Genomic DNA, 8,663 nt, shown 5'->3' on the forward strand with positions numbered 1-8,663 from the left:
CTGAGGGTCCTGATTTTCTTGACGCCCGAGAGGCGCCTGGCCTTGGTCGGGGCGGCCGGGAAGCGGCGCACCGTGACGGCGGGCGGGGCAGCGTGCAGAGCAGACGCTTGTGTGCGAGCCGAGGTGGCTATGGCGGCGCAAGAAGGGAGGTAGTAAGAGAGATATCAGGCTTGACTTTTATGCACCATGGTGGAGTCCGCGTGGGGAAAATCGTCTAGTGGATCTCCCCGAAACACGGAGCGGTCACAGCGCGCGGTCAGTCAAAATCGCGGCGTTTGTTACGGTGCCCGGTTTCTGATCCACGAAGAGGATGGAGCTGACACAAGAGGCCCACATGGCAGCGGTTCTGGGAAAATAAAAAAAAGAAAAGATAGAGGAGTAGTGGGCTGCGCGGGTAAGGAGTTGGGCCGCCAGTGTGGTTTTCCCATGGGCCGAGGAGAGGAAGTGAGAGTGGGCCGACCAGGACAAATCGGCCCATGTGGCAGGTGGTTTTCCACCTTTTATTTTCCTATTTCCTTTTCTATTTTAGTTTTTTACTTTCCAATTCAATTTGAATATAGGTTTTGGAATTTCAGATTTTCAAATAGCTAATACCATCCTACCCCCTTAAGTTTATTATTCTCCCTATTATTTAATTATGGAAGTAATAATTGATTTCCTTTCTCATTTTCTGTTTTATTTTCATTTATAATTTGAGATCAAGTTTAAGTTACGATTTCTTTATTTCATCAAAATGCCTCACAACAAAATCATGAGCATGAGATGCACATTTCCTAGCTTTTACTCTCTTAATTAATTATGATAGTGGAAGGAAATAAAAATATTCTAAAGGTTTCAAACATTCTCAAAACCCCCTTATAAATATATTTATTTATCTACTTTATTATTATATTTTTTTCTTCTACCAATATTTGGGCATTACAAATCCCACCCCCTTAAAATATTCTCGTCCTCGAGATTTGCAAGAAAAGGGATACAATAGGTTTGGTTTAGAATTTTAGTTTCTCATTGGGTTTTGGAAATCAAAGTTTTGTTCAAGTTTTTTTTCATAATAGTTAGTAGACGATTTGGAATATATGGATATTGTATGTCTATCCATCTATTATGTCACATGAGGCACAATTATGGCAAGGGTATAATAAGGACAGACTTCATCCAAAACTGTGGATCTTGATTCCGCTGGCGATTCAACTTGATCTTTGAAGACTTGAGTTGATGCATATCCTTCTTTGACGTGGTTGGTCTTCATTGGCCTTTCTTCTTGGAGTTGCCATCCGAGTTAAGTACATATAGTTAGGATAGCTGGGGTACACGAGGTAGGTAGGTTTGAACAAAGCTTTACTTTGCTTTTAGGACAAATGGACTAAGTGAAAGGGAAATGTGCCCTTGGGCCATTTCTAAGTATTTTGGTGATTGAGTGCAAACACAAGTGCTTAATTGTGAATCTATGCCCATGGATGGACAAGTTGCAAATCACAAGTAAAGGTATGTTTCTAAGACTTAGTACATTGGTTTTGTGTACTAATATATTTGCCTAAGTGTTAGAAACAGGAAGAAGAAGAAAAGAAAGAAGTGGAGAGTGGCTGTGTACAGCCAAAGGCTGTTTCGGGCTGGGGCACCGGACTGTCCGGTGTGCACCGGACAGTGTCCGGTGCGCCAGACCATTGCGGAGCAAACCAGCCGCTCTCGGGTTTTTCTCCGGCGACTTCGGCTAAAATTCACCGGACTGTCCGGTGTGCACCGGACTGTCCGGTGAGCCAACGGTCGGCCGGGCCAACGGTCGGCCGTGCGATCGGCGCGCGACACGTGGCCGAGCCAACGGTCGGAAAGATACACCGGACTGTCCGGTGTGCACCGGACATGTCCGGTGCGCCAACGGCGCCCAGATCTGACTCTGACAGCAACGGTCGGATGCGCTGTTTAAGGAAACAAATCGGGCACCGGACAGTGTCCGGTGTGCATCGGACTGTCCGGTGCGCCCGACGACAGAAGGCAAGGATAGCCTTCCAGATGTGTTCTCAACGGCTCCTAGCTGCCTTGGGGCTATAAAAGGGACCCCTAGGCGCATGGAGGAGGACACCAAGCATTCCTTGAGCACTCTTGATCACTCACACATCAATCTTGCGCACTTGTTCGACATTCTAGTGATTTGAGCTCCGTTCTAGTGTGCTAGTCTCTTGAGCTCAAGTCTGGGTCTTGTGTGTGCGTATTCGCTGTGATCTTTGTGTTGTGTGTGAGTTGCTAATCCCTCCCTTACTCCGTGATTCTCTGTGAACATCTTTTGTAAGGGCGAGAGGCTCCAAGTTGTGGAGATTCCTCGCAAACGGGATTGAGAAAAGAAAAGCAAGAACACCGTGGTATTCAAGTTGATCATTGGATCACTTGAGAGGAGTTGAGTGCAACTCTCGTCCGTTGGGACGCCACAACGTGGAGTAGGCAAGTTTTGTACTTGGCCGAACCACGGGATAACCACCGTGTCATCTCTGTGATTGATTTCTTGTGGTTATTGTGTTTTGACTCCTCTCTAGCCACTTGGCCATAATTGTGCTAACACTTAACAAGTTTTGTGGCTTAAGTTTTGAAGTTTCGCAGGATCACCTATTCACCCCCCCCTCTAGGTGCTCTCAATTGGTATCGGAGCCGTTCTCTTCAAGAAAGGGACTAACCGCCCGAAGAGATGGATCCTAAAGGGAAGGGAATTGTGATCAACGACAAGGAGAAGGAGTCCTTCTTCAACGAGCCAAAGGATGACAAGTCCAATGACTCGGGCTCGGGCCACAAGCGAAAAGATGGGAAGAAGAAGAAGACAAGACGCATCAAGGAGATCGTCTACTACGACAGCGATGAGTCCTCTTCTTCCCAAAAGGACGACGACCACGACAAACAAAAGACGGTCAACTCAAACTTTTCTTTTGATTATTCACGCATTCCACATAGCTCAAATGCTCATTTGCTCCCCATTCCACTTGGCAAGCCTCCTCACTTTGATGGAGAGGACTACGGATTTTGGAGTCACAAAATGCGTACTCACCTATTTTCTCTCCATCCAAGCATTTGGGAGATTGTGGAAAGTGGAATGAAATTTGATAGCTCGGATAGCCCTTCATTCATTAATGAGCAAATCCATAAGAATGCACAAGCTACCACTGTTCTTCTAGCTTCATTGTGCAGGGATGAATATAACAAAGTAAGCGGCTTGGATAACGCCAAGCAGATCTGGGACACCCTCAAGATTTCTCATGAGGGGAATGACGTTACCTTACTCACCAAAATGGAGTTGGTGGAAGGCGAGCTTGGACGATTCGCGATGATAAGGGGCGAGGAGCCAACTCAGACATACAACCGGCTCAAGACCCTTATCAACAAAATAAGGAGCTACGGAAGCACGCGATGGACGGACCACGACGTCGTCCGACTAATGCTCAGGTCCTTTACCGTTCTTGATCCTCATTTGGTGAATAATATTCGTGAGAATCCCAGGTACACCAAAATGTCGCCCGAAGAAGTCCTAGGAAAATTCGTCAGCGGGCGAATGATGATCAAGGAGGCAAGATATGTGGACGACGCCTTGAATGGACCGATCAACGAGCCGCAACCTTTTGCTCTCAAAGCCACAAGGAGCAAGGAAGCACTACCCAGCAAGGTGGCGCAAATTGAGGCAGCCGGTCTTAATGATGAAGAAATGGCCCTCATCATCAAGAGATTCAAGACGGTGCTAAAGGGTCGCAATGGACAGCCGAGCAAGACTAAGACCAAGGGGAAGCGATCATGCTTCAAATGCGGTAAGCTTGGTCATTTTATTGCTAACTGTCCTGATAATGGAAGTGACCAGGAAAAGGGGAACAAAAGGGAGAAGAAGAAGCACTACAAGAAAGCCAAGGGCGAGGCGCATCTAGGCAAGGAGTGGGATTCGGATTGCTCCTCCTCCGACTCCGACAATGAGGGACTCGCCGCCACCGCCTTCAACAAATCGGCCCTCTTCCCCAACGAGCGTCACACGTGTCTCATGGCTAAGGAAAAGAAAGTAAGTACTCGAAACTCTACTTATGCTTCTTCTAGTGATAATGATTCTAGTGACGATGATGAAATAGACTATTCTAGTGTATTTAAAGGTCTAGATAGAATTACAATTGGCAAAATTAATGAATTAATTGATGCATTGAATGAGAAGGATAGACTCTTAGAGAAACAAGAGGATTTATTGTATGAAGAGCATGATAAATTTTTAGAAGCTCAAAAATCTCATGCTCTAGAAGTTAAAAGAAATGAGATGCTTACTTGTGAATTATCTTCATGCCATGAAACAATTTCTAAATTAAAGAGCATTAACGATGAGTTGAATGTTAAGATAGAAATAGCTAGTAAATCAACAACTTGTGTAGAAAATGTTGCTATTTGCAATAGATGTAAAGAATTTGATATTGATGCTTGTAATGAACACATAGCCTCTATTGCAAAGTTAAATAATGAAGTGGCTAGTCTTAATGTCCAACTTAAGACTAGCAAAAGTGAATTTGATAAGTTAAAATTTGCAAGGGATGCCTACACAATAGGAAGACATCCCTCAATTAAGGATGGGCTTGGCTTCAAGAGGGAAGCCAAGAACTTAACAAGCCATAAGGAGCCCATTCCCGCCAAGGAGAAAGGGAAGGCCCCTATGGCTACTAGTGCTAAAAGGAACCATGCATTTTTGTATCATGATAGAAGACAAACTAGAAATGTAAGTCATAATGCTTTTGATTCATATGTTTATGATTCTCATGCCATGTTTGCTCCTAGTTCCTCTTATGTGTATGATAGAAATGTTACTAGGAGAAATGTTGTTACTAAAAGAAATGCTATTCATCATGTGCCTAGAAGGAATGTTATTCATGCTCCTAGGAAAATAGCAAATAAACCTTCTACAATTTATTGTGCTTTGAATGCTTCATTTGCAATTTGTAGAAAGGATAGAAAAGTAATTGCTAGGAAGTTAGGGGCAAAATGCAAAGGTGATGAAACTTGCATTTGGGTCCCTAAGGAAATTGTGACTAACCTTGTAGGACCCAACAAGAGTTGGGTACCTAAGTCCCAAGCCTAATTTGCCTTGCAGGTTTATGCATCCGGGGGTTCAAGCTGGATTATTGATAGCGGATGCACAAACCATATGACGGGGAAGAAGAAGATGTTCACCTCCTACGTCAAGAATAAGGATTCCCAAGATTCAATTATATTCGGTGATGGGAATCAAGGCAAGGTAAAAGGGTTAGGTAAAATTGCGATTTCTAATGAGCATTCTATCTCTAATGTATTTTTAGTAGAAAGTCTTGGATATAATTTGCTATCTGTTAGTCAATTATGTCATATGGGGTATAACTGTCTATTTACAAATGTAGATGTGTCTGTCTTTAGAAGAAGTGATGGTTCACTAGCTTTTAAGGGTGTATTAGACGGCAAACTTTATTTAGTAGATTTTGCAAAAGAAGAGGCCGGTCTAGATGCATGCTTAATAGCTAAGACTAGCATGGGCTGGCTGTGGCATCGCCGCTTAGCACATGTGGGGATGAAGAACCTTCACAAGCTTCTAAAGGGAGAACACGTGATAGGTTTGACTAACGTGCATTTCGAAAAGGATAGACCTTGTGCAGCTTGTCAAGCAGGTAAACAAGTGGGAGGAGCGCATCACAGCAAGAACGTGATGACCACTTCAAGACCCCTGGAGCTGCTACATATGGACCTCTTCGGACCCGTCGCCTATCTGAGCATAGGAGGGAGTAAGTATGGTCTAGTTATTGTTGATGATTTTTCCCGCTTCACTTGGGTGTTCTTTTTGCAGGATAAGTCTGAAACCCAAGGGACCCTCAAGCGCTTCCTCAGGAGAGCTCAAAATGAGTTTGAGCTCAAGGTGAAGAAGATAAGGAGCGACAACGGGTCCGAATTCAAGAACCTTCAAGTGGAGGAATTTCTTGAGGAGGAAGGGATCAAGCACGAGTTCTCCGCTCCCTACACACCACAGCAAAATGGTGTGGTAGAGAGGAAGAACAGGACGCTAATCGATATGGCAAGGACAATGCTTGGAGAATTCAAGACCCCCGAGTGTTTCTGGTCGGAAGCCGTGAACACGGCTTGTCATGCCATCAACAGGGTCTACCTCCATCGCCTCCTCAAGAAGACTTCGTATGAGCTACTAACCGGTAACAAACCCAATGTATCTTACTTTCGTGTATTTGGGAGCAAGTGCTACATTCTAGTGAAGAAAGGTAGAAATTCTAAGTTTGCTCCCAAAGCTGTAGAAGGGTTTTTGTTAGGTTATGACTCAAATACAAAGGCGTATAGAGTCTTCAACAAATCATCGGGTTTGGTTGAAGTCTCTAGCGACGTTGTATTTGATGAGACTAATGGCTCTCCAAGAGAGCAAGTTGTTGATTGTGATGATGTAGATGAAGAAGATGTTCTGACGGCCGCCATACGCACCATGGCGATTGGAGAAGTGCGGCCACAGGAACAAGATGAGCAAGATGTACCATCTTCCTCAATTATGGTGCATCCCCCGACTCAAGACGATGAACAGGTTCATCAAAAGGAGGCGTGTGATCAAGGGGGAGCACAAGATGATCACGTGATAGAGGAAGAAGCGCAACCGGCACCTCCAACCCAAGTTCGAGCGACGATCCAAAGGGATCATCCCGTCGACCAAATTCTGGGTGACATTAGCAAGGGAGTAACTACTCGATCTAGATTAGTTAATTTTTGTGAGCATTACTCCTTTGTCTCTTCTATTGAGCCTTTCAGGGTAGAGGAGGCCTTGCTAGATCCGGACTGGGTGTTGGCCATGCAGGAGGAGCTCAACAACTTCAAGCGCAATGAAGTTTGGACACTGGTGCCTCGTCCGAAGCAAAATGTTGTGGGAACCAAGTGGGTGTTTCGCAACAAACAGGACGAGCACGGGGTGGTGACGAGGAACAAGGCTCGACTTGTGGCAAAAGGTTATGCCCAAGTCGCAGGTTTGGACTTTGAGGAGACTTTCGCTCCTGTGGCTAGGCTAGAGTCCATTCGTATCTTGCTAGCATATGCCGCTCACCATTCTTTCAGGTTGTTCCAAATGGATGTGAAGAGCGCTTTCCTCAACGGGCCAATCAAGGAGGAGGTGTACGTGGAGCAACCCCCTGGCTTCGAGGATGAACGGTACCCCGACCACGTGTGTAAGCTTTCTAAGGCGCTCTATGGGCTTAAGCAAGCCCCAAGAGCATGGTATGAATGCCTTAGAGACTTTTTAATTGCTAATGCTTTCAAGGTTGGGAAAGCCGATCCAACTCTTTTCACTAAGACATGTGATGGTGATTTGTTTGTGTGCCAAATTTATGTCGATGACATAATATTTGGTTCTACTAACCAAAAGTCTTGTGAAGAGTTTAGCAGGGTGATGACGCAGAAATTCGAGATGTCGATGATGGGCGAGTTGAACTACTTCCTCGGGTTCCAAGTGAAGCAACTCAAGGACGGCACCTTCATCTCCCAAACGAAGTACACGCAAGATCTGCTAAAGCGGTTTGGGATGAAGGACGCCAAGCCCGCAAAGACTCCGATGGGAACCGACGGACACACCGACCTCAACAAAGGAGGTAAGTCCGTTGATCAAAAAGCATACCGGTCAATGATAGGGTCATTACTTTACTTATGTGCTAGTAGACCGGATATTATGCTTAGCGTATGCATGTGTGCTAGATTTCAATCCGATCCTAAGGAATGTCACTTAGTGGCAGTGAAGCGAATTCTTAGATATTTGGTTGCTACACCTTGCTTCGGGCTCTGGTATCCAAAGGGGTCTACCTTTGACTTAGTTGGATACTCAGATTCCGACTATGCTGGATGTAAGGTCGATAGGAAGAGTACATCGGGGACGTGCCAATTCTTAGGAAGGTCCCTGGTGTCATGGAATTCTAAGAAACAAACTTCCGTTGCCCTATCCACCGCTGAGGCCGAGTATGTTGCCGCAGGACAGTGTTGCGCGCAACTACTTTGGATGAGGCAAACCCTCAGGGACTTTGGCTACAATCTGAGCAAAGTCCCACTCCTATGTGATAATGAGAGTGCTATCCGCATGGCGGAAAATCCTGTTGAACACAGCCGCACAAAGCACATAGACATCCGGCATCACTTTTTGAGAGACCACCAGCAAAAGGGAGATATCGAAGTGTTTCATGTTAGCACCGAGAACCAGCTAGCCGATATCTTTACCAAGCCTCTAGATGAGAAGACCTTTTGCAGGCTGCGTAGTGAGCTAAATGTCTTAGATTCGCGGAACTTGGATTGAATTGTAGCATACATGTGCTTATGCCTTTGATCATGTTCATTCTGCATTTTGTTGCTTATTATGGTGCTCAAGTTGTACAAACACTCCCTGGACCTCACAAGTCCGTTGCAAAGTGATGAACATGTTTAGGGGGAGATGTGTTACAACTTGATCCTTTGAGACTAACCATATGCTTGAGTTTGTTGTGATTTAGTCTCAAAGGAGAATTGAAAGGGAAAAGGTGGACTTGGATCATGCAAGACTTCCACTGCACTCCGATGAGAGGGTAACTCATTCCAAGTCCATCTCATGAACTCTTATTGCCATTTGCTCTTAATTGAAAATTTTGGTGAGGCAATGGGGTTATAGGGCCAAGATTGATCCCGTTTTG

The sequence above is a fragment of the Zea mays genome, chromosome 2, assembly GCF_902167145.1.
Source record: "Zea mays cultivar B73 chromosome 2, Zm-B73-REFERENCE-NAM-5.0, whole genome shotgun sequence".
Classification (NCBI taxonomy): domain Eukaryota; kingdom Viridiplantae; phylum Streptophyta; class Magnoliopsida; order Poales; family Poaceae; genus Zea; species Zea mays.